At 49.4% G+C, this 15095-nt stretch overlaps 1 protein-coding gene across 1 annotated transcript in view; it reads left to right on the top strand.

Moving 5' to 3' along the window:
• NTN1 (netrin 1) overlaps positions 1 to 15095 on the top strand; it is a 51385-nt gene that overhangs the window by 2031 nt on the left and 34259 nt on the right. The window lies entirely within an intron of this gene.

Genomic DNA, 15095 nt, shown 5'->3' with positions numbered 1-15095 from the left:
GGGGGGATGGGGGGAATTTCCACCCCTTCCCAAGCACAGTTAACGCCTTCCCAGGGCTCTGGTTTATCCCGGCTGCCTCCCCAGCGTGGGGGCTCCTGGGGACGTGGTGGGATTTGGGGGAGAAGAGTGCTCTTTCCCAGCCACAGGGTCACTGTGCATCCATAGGGATTCCGATCCTCTGGGATCAGCGCAGGGAGCAGGGTAGGGCAGATCCCATCCCCTGTCCATCCCCAGGTTTTCCACTGTGTTGGCAGTGATGTCCACGCTTAACCCTCTCTGCCTCATTGACCCCAGCATTTCCCAGGACCTTCCTCATTCCTGCTGTTCCCAGCTCTCCTCCCCAGCCAGGCAGCCGGCTCCCCTTCTCCTGCCCATGTATCCTTGCTCTCTCCTGGCCCCTCACTCTTGCTAACCTCTCCATGGCTGATAGCACAGTGGTCTTTTACCCAAAAAGCACAGCTGGGTGGCAGGTGGTGCGTGCGGGTGGGAAACCTCAGAGCCATGCTGTGCCTCAGTTTCCCCAGGCGAGCACACAGAAAGATGCACGCTGGCCTTCGCGAGGCACTCTGCGATGTTTTAAGGCTGAATTTCCCAGTCGCTAGGACACTCGCTCTATTAAATGCTCTTTGCAATTGTCCTTTTCTCATCTCCCTGCCTTCTCAAACCGCTCCTGCTCTTGAAATTCGAGATCGCCAAATTTAAATACTTCTCCAGCCCCCCACAGTTTATAACAAAAATGTGGCTATTGGAGCTAACAGATACAAAGGTATGTAATAAATATGCTGGTGCATGAACAGCTCCCTGACTCGCAGGCTATTAGTACAATTTCACAGTAGTTGGAATGGTTTATTGTTGGCATAATCCATCGTCCTATACAAAAGCGGGCGAAATGAAGTTTCCTACAGCAAAGGCATTCCTTTGAAAACTCTTTTTCCTGAGCTCTGTTTATGACACAGGGGATTTTATGTTCCCTCTATTTTTCTCCCGTGATTCAGGGACTGTTCTGAAATAATTGTTGAAAACAGGCATTTTTAAAAAACAAACCCTACTGTCTAACAACTTCAGCCATTTCTCCATTGATAACAATATTAATTTATCATCTCACCAAGCCATCTGCCCATGGGCAAAGCTCTCCCAGAGTCTCATCTTGACCGAATGTGTTTAGAATTAAGGAATTAACCATCCCGTAGCATCTGCCATCTCCCTCACAACTGCCTGATGTCTCATCTCACCCAGCAGATTGTGCTTTCTCTGTAAGACTTGATTCTTTCAACCATCGCATTGCTCCGTTCATGTCCTACACGTAACACATTTAAACAAACGCATATAATAGAGCACCAGTGCCTTGTGAGCCGATAGAGAGCTGCCAAGGAAGCATGCAGCACACAACCACCCTGGCAAGCATGCGTGAGCTCGGGCGAACTCACAGCAAATGTTCCATGAAAGAGCTGCTGAAGAGATTTTTTGTATTAATTCAATTTCATTAATTCAGGCTAACAGGCACATCCAGCTAAACTGCCTTTCCTCTCACTTGTGTTTCTCATCTCTCACTCCACCCTATGCACTAGGTTACGTACATCAATTCATAATGCATCGAATGTCAGAAAATTATAGAGGCATGAGTTGCATTATTTTAAATGGTTGGTTTTGGTATTTATGCAAAAATATCACATTGCAGAAACACTTGCACAATGTGTGCTTTTTTTTTTTTTAACTTGGTGAAAAAGAAAATGCCACAAACTTTTACACATGTTGCAGGGCGTGGTGTGAGGCTCAGGCAGCAAAAGGTGAGCAGAAAGTGGAGCTGGGCAGTGCCCTTCTGCTCAGGTGGAGGGCTGGTTGGTTTTCTAATAGCCAAACCTATTCTAATTTTTAATTAAAAGATTTTTTTTAATGATCTGAAGTTGTCTTAGCAGCACAGGTGAAAGCATAAGAAGTCGGGCTTTAAGGATGACTTTTACCCTGATGGTTAAGAGTGATGAAGCCATGCCATGTTCCTTGCCTGTGCATTTGCTTCCAGTTATGTTCTTGCAAAAAAAATAAAAGCAAAAAAGTTGTCAGTGGTCAGAGATGCCCTGTCGCAGAGCCACACAACAGGCAGAGCATGGCATGAAGTCTGCAAACCACATGCAAAGGAATTGATGACAGATGGAGCACGGATATTGCATGAAGTGGCAACGCTGGGTGCGTGCCAGAGCCTGCCAGGCTGGAGCTGGGAGCTGAAGGAGGGCTGCGACTGCTGCGGGTGGGTGGTCAGGCAAACCCAGAGACACCAGTTACTCAAGCGAGGGCTCGGGCTCCCCCGGAGTTTTGAGGTCAGACCGCACAACTGATCTCTGTGTGGCTCCAGACGGGGACTCTGGGGCTGAAGGAATCCGATGGTAGCGGCAGTCCTCGGCCATGGGGGATGGATGGGCTCATCCCAGCGGGCGCCGGAGTAGGATGCCCTTTGCTGTGGCAGATACATCAAAAGCCTGGGTCCTGCGCACACTCCGTAGGTGTGTGGGCTGTCCCGAGAAACAACAAAAACCCAGACATAAGAAATTTCACACGTTCATCTTTTAAAACTCAGAATAAGGGCGAATTGTTCCTCCTTTCTCACTGATTTTTATGAGAGCATGAAGAACTCCCAAAACGCTGAAGCCCTGCTTCCCATTCCTTCTGCTTTCCCTCTGCTCCAAATGACGTTGCAAGTGAAATTCCACATCTGGGTCCTGCAAACCTCCGTCCACTCCGCTCCATCACGGGCTGCCTTAAATCAGGGCCCTGGTGATAGTTCTTTTGATTAAATTCACTCCTGATATTTGCCAGATTATTGGCACTAATGTAATTCTATTGGAATAGAGACTCTGCAGGATTTTATAGCCTGGCTGTAAAACATCGCTGCACTTTGGGGAAAGGATTTACACACTTTTTGATGAAAAGATGACAAATGATACACGTTATGAATGCACTTGTGCTGAGGCTGCCAGTGTAAACCCCTTGTGGAGGGGCAGGATTTGGCACCTGGAGAGGTCATATTCATTAGGGCTCAGTTTTTTGGTAAAAAATGGGATTGCCTGCCTCCCCTATGCTGTTGCAGCCCCCACACTTGTGCTGGGCCTGGCAGACTTTTCCATCTGCGTTGGAGGATTATTTAATGGCTTGTGCAAAAAAAAAGCTCTCCCAGCCTACCTGCCTGTCCTAGCTTGGACCTGTAAAGGCTCAAGACTTTCACACTTGCTTTTTGGAGACAGTCTGGGTTCAAGCAGAGAGAGGGTGAGTGCCGTTCCCATGGGCTTGACCTCCGGTCCTTGATTTAATGGGTGTAGATGCAGATTTTCTTCCCACCCAGCTGCAGGCATTTTTTTGGGGGGGGGACCAACGCAGCTGAACCCCTTTGGCTCCTTGTGTTGCCTGGAGAGGAGAGCAGAGCTCCTCATGACAGGGACAGAGGGACAAGTCCCCCATCTCTCTCCACTGACTATAGAGGGAGCTGCATGACCAGCTTAGAGCAGAGAGCTCATTTCCACAAGGCTGAAGCCAGGGGAGATGAAGCCTCTTCCTGCTGCCTGGAGCCCCACTGAGAAGTTGGGGTGCAGGAGGCATCAGGGGTAAAACCCGCATTAGACGGCAGAGGCTGACAACAGGCTTGCTGCCACCAGCGTACTGGTGTCCCACTGTCGGTGTCCCACGGGCCATGTCCCAGTGTAGGACAGGAAGATCAGCCTGTCCATGGTGCATCTCTGCAGGTTTCAGTTGTGATCAGCATCCCTCCAGCCTCAGAGATGTCCCCTGCCGCCACGGTCCCCAATCCACAGCTAAGTGGGGTTAGGCAAGCTCACAGCGAACACATCCCAAGGATGTAGGAGTGGCCTGGCTGAAACCCCTAAACCAGGGCTCCCTGGGGCAGCACGGCCACCAGTGGTGGCTCCTGGCAGGGCTCCTGTTCCGGCCTTTCCTTGTCCATAGTGAGTATCCCAGCTGGGTGGGTCCCACAGCCTCCCTCCTGTCACTGCAGGGACCCCGTCACTGCTGGGCATCAGTGCAGGGGATCTACCCTTGGTGTCCACCTTAGGAGGAGGCGAAGTGCATCCTAAGAGAGATGCTCCTCTCCCCAGAGCAACCTCATATTGATGTCCCGCTCTAGTCTAGCTCATTCGTGGTTTCACAAGGCAAAGTCCAAGGCAATACTTTCTATTAATTCCCTCCAGGGAGTTGCCTTTAATTATCAAGCTTCCTTCCTTTCCTTTTCTCCTTTTCTTCCTCTTTGAAGACCAGCTGGAGCTATCGTGTAGATGAGAGAAGAGCCAACTCGTAGTGCTGGCAGGGCTTGGATCGAGTTCTTGTATGAAGGCTTGGTCACCTCTGAGAAATCACATCACTGGAGAAAGTCTAAACTTTCAAGGCATTGATCTGCCAAACACAGACTTTATTTTCTCCATAGGGCATGCTCTTCCACTGCTGCGAGAACAATTTTCTAGCTGTATTTCTATACTGTATTTGTTAGTGGCTATGCCTCAGTCACCCCCTTCCGCAAGGCCCCATAATTCTTTATATTGATATTATTCTAAGTGCTGAGCACTGATTTATGGTTTCTACATCTAAAACTTGTCATCAGCAACCCCCCAGGCACACACAAAGCAGTTGGAGAAAGTTTATAGAAATGCAGCATTAAGCGACATGGGTCGCTGCGTGGAAGTGTCCTGGGGCAGCGCAGGAAGCTTGAGTGCCACTGCCACCAAGTGCCACCACCTCCATGGCACCTCCACGGCCCAGAGCAGAGCCGCACCATTCACCTGCTTGGGCTGGAAGGGTCCCAAAGCAAAGAAGGGACGTGATTATTACAGAAAATCTTAAACTGTTTTGAGTTTGTAGTGTGAAAACATGGAAAAGGAGTGATTTTTTTTTTAATGAAGACTTGAGCTCAACGCAACATGTCTACCTTGACATGCCAGCTTTTAAACATCCATGATTTTTATGACATGTGAGCAGCTATGTCAAATTAAGCAGCCGCTTCTGTACGAGCTGGAGCGGGAAGAGTTTGCTGCGTCGCAGCAGTGGAATATTCCTGTGGCAAACCCAGCGGTTGAGACACTTCCTAATTGTTTCAAGCCAGATGGGGCTCCATGTGCCAGCCTTCATCCTGCTTTCCCTTCCATGCATGCCTTCCAGTTCCAAGGACTTTCTAATTAAGTCTGATCTATGTGAGCCATCAGCGAGGAACAAACCAAATGTCAGAGCCGTGCACAGCCCTTTCCCCCAGACCAGGGCAGCTCCACCAACTCCATGCAGTGGTGCACCGGGATGGTGCCACGCACTGGGGCACACATTTAGGGACCACAGATATCATGTTCCAGTTTCATGTTTGTAGCCACTGGTGATCTGAAGCAGTTGTACTTCTTGCTCCTCTGCATATCTCCCCCTGAAAGAGCTCCACTATTGGTGTTAGTTCTCCGTTATTAACTGGGACGAGGGTAAAATCTGGCTGTCTGGTCTTCCCAGAAATTCATGGGTGACTTTCCCTGACTTACGATCAGGGCCACCTCCCAGCATACAGCAGTGTTTAAACAGATATTTGCTTTCAGTGGAATATATTTTAGGCAGTCTAGGATTGAAACCTGGGTGCTCGGAGCGAGCACAGGGGACTGGTAGGAGACTCTCCTCTGGGGGCTGAGAGAGAACCAAGGGGCACCACTGTGGGCAAGGAGGCTCTGCCATCCACATCCCAGATGAAGTGCACATGCCGGGGGTCCCTGGTCTGCTACAATCTCCAGACGTTGGCTTAGAAGGTCATTAACCAAAAAATAAAAAAAGAAAATTAAAAAAAAGAGAGGAAAAAAAGAAGAAAGAGAGAGGTTTGTTTGTGCCTGGTGATAAGATCAGAGCAAAATCACCTCCATGCCAAAAATTTCCTTAAGCTGCAGCTGTCTTCAAGCTCCAAGGGAAGTCAATAATTTCACATATTGCTCCCACCCAGGCGTGTTTTGCTGCATGATTCAACTCCCCTGAAAGCCTGGACTCTCCCGCTGGGCTGGGCAGACACTGTGCACCCCAGCCCCGCAGCAGTACCAATGGGGGGGGCTGCTTCTTAGCCTGGGCCCTCCGTTCTCCTCCAAAAAGCCACGTCGGCACTTCCAGAGCCCTTTTCAGCAAAGCTCCCCTCTCTTCTAGGAGCGTCTTTTGGACTTTGCCGAATCGGTAGAGACTAACTTGCATTTAAAGGCAAATTTGAAACAGACGCAGTTTAGGGAAGGGGAGGTGTGGAAGGGACTTTTGACATATCTTCAAACGGGCTGGAAAGACATCTGGACGTAAACAAGACAGCATTTCACCAGGCGGGGGCCTGACGGGCAGCATAAACTCCGGAGCACGGTGCTGATGTGTCCGCTCGGCGTCCCCAGCCCAGTCGAGAGCACCCGCTCCTGCGGGAGATGCACCCAGGGCCCCGGCAACGCCCCATGTACCATGCTTCTGAAGATGCTCTCCCACAAAAGCACCCACCAGTTGCTTCTTCCACCCAAATGAGTAAAACCAGGACCCAAAGTACCATCTCCCGGGAGAAGGACGACACCAGGTGAGCCGGTTTAGAGATGGATCTCCGGTGCAATGGGAGACCTTCATCAATTTTAGCACGGGAGGGAGGAACAGCCCCACGAAAGGATGAGCTGAAAAAGAACACAAAGAGCCCCCAGAAAGGGTAAAAGCCATGGCAGAAACTGCCAGCACTGCGTGGGGCTTGCAGAGGTCAGGGCGAGGTGCTCTGCTGATTCTGGGCAGCGAAGACGTGCAATGGAGGAAGCTCAGCCAGAGACCCTCTGAAGGACCTTGAGCTCTCCATTGCAGCCTAGAAACCTTTCCCCCAGCACCTTCGGAGGGGTGATATAGCTCATGGCTGAGTCCCAGATCCATGCTAGACATTTGGATGATCTAGCTTATTAGGAAAATTCAGACAGTGTTGATTCCCTGCCAGAAGCGCTGCATTTCTGAACAATCCCATCCTTGCAATTATGGTGCCTGAGAGGAGTTTTACTGGCTACATTTGGGGCCGACCACCTTCAGAACTTTCTGGGTTTGGTTTTTCAGCAGAAATACATCCATAAGCAATTCCGAAGGGCAGGTTTGGACTGTGGTTTCTCAGAAGTGGCAGGGTGCGACACAATTGAGGGGAATTTGCACCCTATTAAAAAAAAAAAAGCAGCTAAAACCCAGTTCTCCATCACAAGTCTCAGGTTAAGAACAAAAGTTGCTAAATTTATTTGTGCAGCCTGACCTTTGTGTATCTCCAAGACACAGGAAAGAAAAGGAATAATTTGCCTTCCCCATAAATATTTTCAAACTGTTGAGATAATTTCCTGCTTCAGAGCAGCTCTCAAGAGTGAAAAGTCCTCCAGGCGCTCAGGTCCTGAACATTAAAACAAAGTTCAGTCCTGCTCACCCGCGTGCCCTGTTCTGATTTTAAGCATACTAAAATGAAAAGGTTTTTTTCTCAGAGCATCACAAATCAGTGGCCTGGATTTGTGCCCCAGGAGCTCTCAATTTTTCGTGGGCACTTGGGGCGTTAGGGGGGCTCTCCCCACTGTGGATGCTTTAGTCTCTGATAAGGGCTGTGCACACCGAAGGGATCCCCCTGTGCTGAGCTTTTTCTAAGGTTTCTATCTCATCTATCCAACTGCCTCATTTTGTGAGGCTTGTGGCAACCTCATTATCTCTGAGACTTTTGCTCTGCTGCCAGATTTGATTGAAATATTATTAGTGGGAGAATACGCTTGTAGGAACCTCATTTCCTCAGGAGTCAGGCTAAAAACGCATCAGGAGGAGAAAACATTTACCTTTTTTCTTTCCTCAATGAAAGTATTTTCCAGCCCACTCTTCCTCATGCAATGTCTCCCATGAGAGCAGGTTGAGCCTTATTTTGCTTTAGAGCCATGAGGACACCGTGCCCAGGGACTGTGTCCCACTAAGCTGCTCTCTGCCTGGCTAGAGCTGCCCCCAGGGGTCTTTGACCAGACTTGACATTTTTAGATGGAAATATAAAAGGGATGACATCCTCCATGACAAAACCCAAGTTCTGCTAGCAAAGCGGGGAGAAGGAAGCCCCAGTGCTTCATCCCTGGCTGTCTCAGCGTTCCCACCACTCTCCTGGGCGGCTTCTCCGGCTCTCCGCTGCAATCACCCGAAAGGTGGAGCTCCAAGATGACGGGGAATTTTTAACGATTTTTTTAACAAGAGGATTTTTGAGCGTTTTGGAAAGTGCTGCCATAATTGTCTTATTGTCTGTATCACTAATGCCTGCCCATAGCGCACCTGCCCAAAAAGTGGATTTATTACCGTGGTTCAAAGCCCCCTCCGGATTAGCGGTGACTCCTGCTCAGTGGAGGCATTGTGGGCCCTGTCTGCTACTTGTTACGGAGAAGACAAAGACAAGGTCTAATCTGTGAAATTTGGCCCAAACCACAGGGCGCCAAAGCCCTTGGCTTCCCCAAGTGCCAGTTCAGGAGGAAGAAATGGGAGAGCTCTGAGAAGCGGCACAGGAGGAGGGACACTGTGAAACGCCAAGAGATTATTTGGCTTTGCCTGATAAAAGGGGGAATTCATTTTCTGCTGGCAAGAAACCTTTAAATCTCCAAGAGAATGTGCTGAAGGACATTGTGCGTGAACGTGATCCTTTGGAGAACTAAATCCAGTTCACAATATTGCAGACAAGCCGACGATCTCATTGCAAAGCAGTTAGCAGCTAATGTTTAAAGCCATTATTAGTATTCAGAGTTAACATAGAGACATTTCAACCTCTGCTTCTCGTTAGCAAACTCGCTGGGGCCAGACTGTATGGGTACACATGAAATAGCACAGTTTCTCTTCCCCGTGACATAAATCTGTGGGATTTGCAAGATGTGCCACCCATGGTGGAGGTGCTCTGCCATTAAATATGGTCTCGCCCATCCCTGCAGCATCTGTCCCCAGAGCCGGCATAAACCTCTCTGCACCGCCTAGGTGCACAGATATCAGATCATAACTCTCCTCACCCACGGACAAATAACCAGGGTATTTGTGCTCCAAAGGAGGGAGCACAGCTTGTTCTGAATTGTTTCTCCAAACACAGGAGCCAAAGAAAACCTGCTAAAAAAAGCCTGCCCAGGTCAGGTCTTTGGGACAGCTTTAAGGCTGGGGTCACCTTTGAGATGGATTACAGCTATAGGGGGGACAACTGGACCCACCCCAGGATTTTCTCACACCTCGCATTCCCTAGGCAGATGTGTTCACTGGAACCAGGATTTAAAGTACCCGAGTTACTAAAGACAGTGGAGCAGGAAAAAAATAACGTTACAACTACAAAAAAAGCTCGCTTAAGTAATGATATCTGTACCACACCTCTAAATGCTAAAACATAAGACTAGGTGAAATATGTTTACTGCATCAGGATGACATGGGCTGCGCTATTGAAACAACAGGCAAATTTAAGTCGAGTTGTTTTGACATTCTGCTGTTTAAAATATTGTCGGAATCAAAGCATCCATACAAGAAGCTTGATTTTGGTGCACTTTTTTCCAGCAGAAAGCTTCCGTAGCCACATTTTTTACTCCAGTTGGAGTCTTTGGAGGAAAGAAGGAAAGCAACCAAAGGGAGGCAATTTTGGCCATGATTCTGGAAAAGCATTAAAAGCATGGTTAAATATAAATGAGTACCTAAGGCACATTGGCTACCTGGAACATAAATTCATACTTAAAACTGAGCGTGATTTCCTGAAGAAGGTTCTTTCTCCATACAGGAACCTTCATCAATGACTATTGCAAATTAAGGTGTTTTTTCCAGCTTAATGCGTTGCTGTTTTACTGCTTAGTGCACGGCACAAGGTAAAGCACTCACGCTTCGGGCTTTTAGATCTAGGAGCCCTGCAACGTATGTTATCATTGCATATACAGCGTGACAAGAGGAAATCTGGACACCCCATGAAATCAAGCCTTTTTCTGGTGTTCAGTCAAATGGATTTTTCATCATTCTGAAAACCTCCCAAGGAAACAGCTTCCCCGAAAACAGGAAGATGCTAATTCTCCAAAAATGCAGGTCCTTTCAGGTACCTTCTCAAAAAAGGTCACACTTGAAGAGAGCTAAGCCTGGAGATTTATCCCTCTGTTTACCTTTCAACACACGTGTGTGGGGGAAGGTTAGCAGCTGGGAATACCTCCGACCAAAATTCAGGGGTGGAAAAATATTTGCATTTTTGTCATGTTATTTGTCAACCTTCAGTGGACCAGAGACATCCCAGCAAGTTCAGCCACTTTTCCAGGGCATTTTGCATCCTTTTATGCATGGTCCTAAGATGTTCTTTCAGGTATTTTTTAGTCCTAAACCAGTCAAATCTCAGCTGAAGCGCAGAAATGCACCATTGCCTATGCTCGAGCGGATTCATGTGTATAATAGTGGCTTGTCTTGGAAACTTCAGACAGAGATATAAAACTCTACGACAGACAGTTTTGCAATAGCATGCCCCCAGGGGAAATCTCTTCCTAACTGCAGGCAGTTAGTAGCTGGCTTGGAGTGCTTATATCCGTATATATATTAATCCCAACTAATGTAACTACAGATGTTCTCATTCATAGGCCTATCTAATCCTGTTGGGCCTTTGCCATGGTGTCTCGTAGCATGAGTTCTACGAGTTAATTACGTGCAGTGCAAAGAAGCATTTCCTTTTATCATTGAAAAAGGTTGCCTTTTAAATGCACTGAATGTCCCTTTGTTCCGTATTTTAAGGACCAGTGGAGAGGAGCACCTGTCTGACCTTCTCGGTGCTGTGCATTGCTTGGCATCCCTCCATCGTCTCTTGGCAAGGCATTTCTAATCTTTTCCATCGCCCTCAGATGGGTGCCTCTCCGTGCCTTTCACTCCAGTTTCCCAGCTGAGGACGTACTATTGATTTCTATAGTGTCATGATATTATATTCAGTGTTACTCTCTACGCCTTTCATAATACACCCTTCTATCTTGTTGCTCTTCTGAGCTCCGTTGCAATCAGCCAGATGTTTCATTGACTCCTAGATCTTTTCCTGGAGTGGTTGCAGTTAATTGGGACCCTTCAGCGTGTATGAGCCATCCTGTTCCCTCCTTCCAATCACGCCTCCTTCTGCGCGCTGGTTTTTGTCTGCTACCCCCTCACCCATTCAGCCAGCGTGGGTAGGTCTCACAGAAGACCTACATGGTCTCCGCACGTCTGGACTAGCCAAGCTGAAGGTGATCACATAGAAATGCTCTTAGCTCCCTGCTTTCCGGGTCATGGTTATTATATAAGAAAAATCAGCTTCTGTGGGCAGAGGCACCCCCATTGCTACCCTCATTCCCCATTAAAACCTCACCATATACTCCTGCTCCTTTTTTTCTCCTCCACTGCCAGATTTTTAAGCCCCAAATGACTTCATTTTTCACTAGTAATTCCTGGTCATCTCTGCCACAGACACTCATTGAAGATTTTTCTTCAAGACTTTCTGAAAGAACTAAATCATGACAGTTACTTTCCTCCCCCCTGCTGCTGTGTGAGCTAGCAGACTAAAGACACGCTCTTTTCTTGCACCAACGTCATTCCTGTTTGCTCCTCTCCCAACTCAACTCACCGCACCAGTGCATCCTCCTCTATGGAGTGATTCTTTTAAGCAAGGCACGAGGATACAGAGGACAAATCAGCTGTTATCCCCCTTATTGTCTCCAGTGGTGGCCCAGGCACCCTCATTTCCTGATCACTGAGGTTTTCGCAGCTCTGGTGCCTCATGGTCTCTGCTCTGCTCCGTGCAGAGGACTGCTGATATTATGCATTGCAGTGGGTGATGGACAAACACTTGCACCCAGAGAAGTCTGGGCATGCAAACAAGTTTTGTGAACAAAAAGGTGCCTATCAGACAGGCGGTGAGGATGCCAAAGGGGTGCTTGCACCAATCACACCCCCTTTGCAACTCTAGTGCAGTCTTTCCTCAGTTTGGGATTACAACCCAAAGGAATTTGAACTGTACTGGAAAAATCAGCATTAACCACCAGCAGCCCAGCTACTCCATGGCTGGGGAAGGAGAAGAGCCTGTAATTGCTGGCTGCAAGTGTTTGCACTGGCCAGGGAACTGCAAATTGCCTTTAATTGCTCCTAATTGCTGGCACTGGTTCAGTTCCTCCGGGACAGGGACGGCCAATGTACATCTGCAGACACTGCTTAGACCACCTCCTGCCTCCCCGCGCCAGGAGGGTTGAGTTGCTGCTGATTCGGAGAGTTTTCTGGAAGATAGAAAAGTCAAAATGAGGTCAGGCATTCAAGGAGCCGGAGCACTGCTGCCCAAGGCAGTCGTCCCGGACTTGCAGGCTCCTGTGCTGCAACAAAGAGTTGGGGACCGGTGGCAGAAAGCACATCCCTACTCCCAGAGAGGATTTACCCCACGGCGTGTCGAGGGAGCTATCAGCAATCAGCCAGGGGTTTCTCCTGGTGAGGTCCTGGACCAAGGGCTGGCGATTCCCAGCTCCTCCGCCACTGGTCTACTCTGTAACCTTGAGCACATCACGCGTGCCCATGGAGACACGGCTAACACCCGTGCTGCAGAGCCCTCGAAGGAGCCTGGCCTGGGGAGAGAGTAGACAACCTCAGACAGATACGGCTGTAAAAATAACCACGGCAGCTTTGGACAAGCTGTGGTGAGGCATTACCTCATGAGGGAAGGAAGCAGCAGCATCACTATTTATTTATGTGGTGTCCAAAAGAGCGCTCTGTGTTCTGCAGCCCGTCCTCCAAGAGCCTGATTCTGTAAATCTTACTCCTCACGAAGGCTTTTTTTCCTTTTTTTTCCTCTTTTTTTTTTTTTTCATCTCTCATCCAAGCGGTCCCACTGAAATCAGTGCAATCCGTTCACATGGGGGAGGATTACTCACAGGATGGGGGTTTGCAGGCGATGCCTGAAACGAGCACGCGCAGCCCCAGAGGGGACGCCTGAAACATGAGGCATGTTCCTCCCCATCCTCCTGCCCTTTGCCTCTTCTTGTGTAACCCTTCCCTGATTTGCTTATTTTTGTATTAACTCCTGCCTCTCTGCTCTTCTTTAACTCTTTTCTGTCCTGTTCCTTCTTCAGGCTCTTGCTTAATGTATTTTTATTTCCTCTTCCCCAGCAATATTGAGGCCATCCCTTGGGGCTGCAGCATGCAGGTTTTCCCACCTAAATGTCTCTCTGCTCTCTGTGCTCATCACCAGCCACACCGATCTAATGCTAAAACTTTTCCAATCAAAACTGAGCTTGATAGAAAAGCAAGTTTTCCACCTTGGGCAGGTTTGCAAGTGGCTTGTTCCCAGAGGCAGCTCAAGGCCGGGGGAGAGTAGGACTTTTAATCAAAAACCCCAAATCAGAAGTGCTAGGGAAGGAGGAGAAAAGAAGTAAAACTTTGATGCTGGGTTGTTTTTTTTTTCCCTCCCATGTGAAAAATCATCAGGTTTTGGCAAGGCTTGGTCTCTTCCCGTCCAGCACTGGCAGAGCCAGGGGACAGCGGCAGTTTGCTCATGCTCTGGGGTGGGCTGCGTGGGGATGGGATGCCCCGTGCAGCGAGAAGGGGACATCCCAGTGCAGGGGGGCTCCAAGCACCATCCAAACCCTGCTGAGAGGAAGACCAGCCTGGGAGCTGCTGCCCAGTAAAGATCAAACTGGGGGATGCTGGTGCAGGGAGCAGAAGCAGGATGGTGCTGGGGCAGGTTGGAAGGAAGCTCCAGCCAAACACCAAAACTTGGACAGCCAACACAAATGAACACGGGATGTAATCTGCCGTCCCCAAATGAGGCAGATTTAGGGTGTCTCAGAGCCGGGGGAGGGGTGCGAGACAAACCAAGAAGCCTTGCAGGGTCTAGCACAAACCCTCATGGGAGTGATATGCTCAGTTTGGGGGATTTGGGGGTGTTTGAAAGCCAAGCCCAGCCGCTGGAGCCCATGGAGACACTCGAACTGGTCCTGACCCACAGACCAGCCCCCTCCAGGTTTTGGGCAGTGGGGGCAGGGGGCAAAATTAACTCTATCCCAGCCAAAACCAGGACAAGCAGGTTTTCCCCCAGACCCTCTTTCTGGCAGGCAGCTCCCCTGAGGGGCAGAAGGAGAGCAGGATCAGTGCTCCCCAGGGAGGGTTTTGGCTGGCTCCTTCCCGAGGATGCTGCACAAGAAAAGGAAAGCTTTCCTGCCTTTCCCTGCCACCACTCAGCAGGGGCAGACCACAGTCTGGCACGGCGCTTGCAGCTCTTAGAAATCAGGGCTGTTAACAAATGTGTGAGGCCATAATCCTTTTGGAGCAGTGATGATAACAAGCCCCGATGCTTTTTTTTTTTTTGGCTTTTTTTTTTTTTTTTTTTTAACAAACAGCTGCGCCGGTAAGTCCCACTGTGGGAAATGAGATGGTGAATGATTTCAAGTGCAGTATTTACATCCCCTGCCAAACCCTTCACATCTGCCCAGCTCTGCCATCAAGCCTCCATCCATCTGGCCGGGAACAGCAGGTCCTCCAGCCTGCCTGCATCCCACAAGGGCATTTCCTTCCTGCGTCCGCAGTGCCAGCTGCCAGGGATGCTGCTCAGCAGGGAAGGGCTCGAGTGAAAGCACTGAAAGGAGGGTGGTTGGGTTGTTTTTTTTTTTGTAGTGCACGTGAAATGAATTCCCAACATCTCTGAAAGCAATTGCTTCCTGCCTGAGATCTCGTGTGCTGAAGGGGTGATGAAATGCTCCTTGATTTTGTACCTCTTCCTTACAGCCCCGCCACTGCTCCAGGGAGCCCAAGGGAGTTTGAAGCTGGCTGGGGTGGGGGCAGCAGGTGCTGTGGCTCCCGGAGTCCTCCGGCGGTGCTGCCTTTCCTGCTCCCCTCCTCTTCAAGTCCTGCAAACTCTTGATCACAGCACCCATGGGATGAGGCAGTTGCAGTGTCCATGGGTGGGTATCCTTGAGCGGGGACACCCCATGCTGCCTCCCCAGATCTGTAGAGCACTCATTGCCCTGGGCAAGACGTCCTGGCTGCAGTTCCATCTCTCCAGCAGGACTGGCTGTGTCTGGGCCATCACCTCTCCGGTGCTATCCCCTCTGCACCCAAGCAATGTCCACGCGCACCCCCTCTGCCACATCACACCT

The sequence above is a fragment of the Pygoscelis adeliae genome, unplaced genomic scaffold (assembly GCF_000699105.1).
Source record: "Pygoscelis adeliae isolate BGI_AS28 unplaced genomic scaffold, ASM69910v1 Scaffold11, whole genome shotgun sequence".
Lineage (NCBI taxonomy): Eukaryota > Metazoa > Chordata > Aves > Sphenisciformes > Spheniscidae > Pygoscelis > Pygoscelis adeliae.
This window is presented reverse-complemented; position numbering and strand designations above follow the sequence as displayed.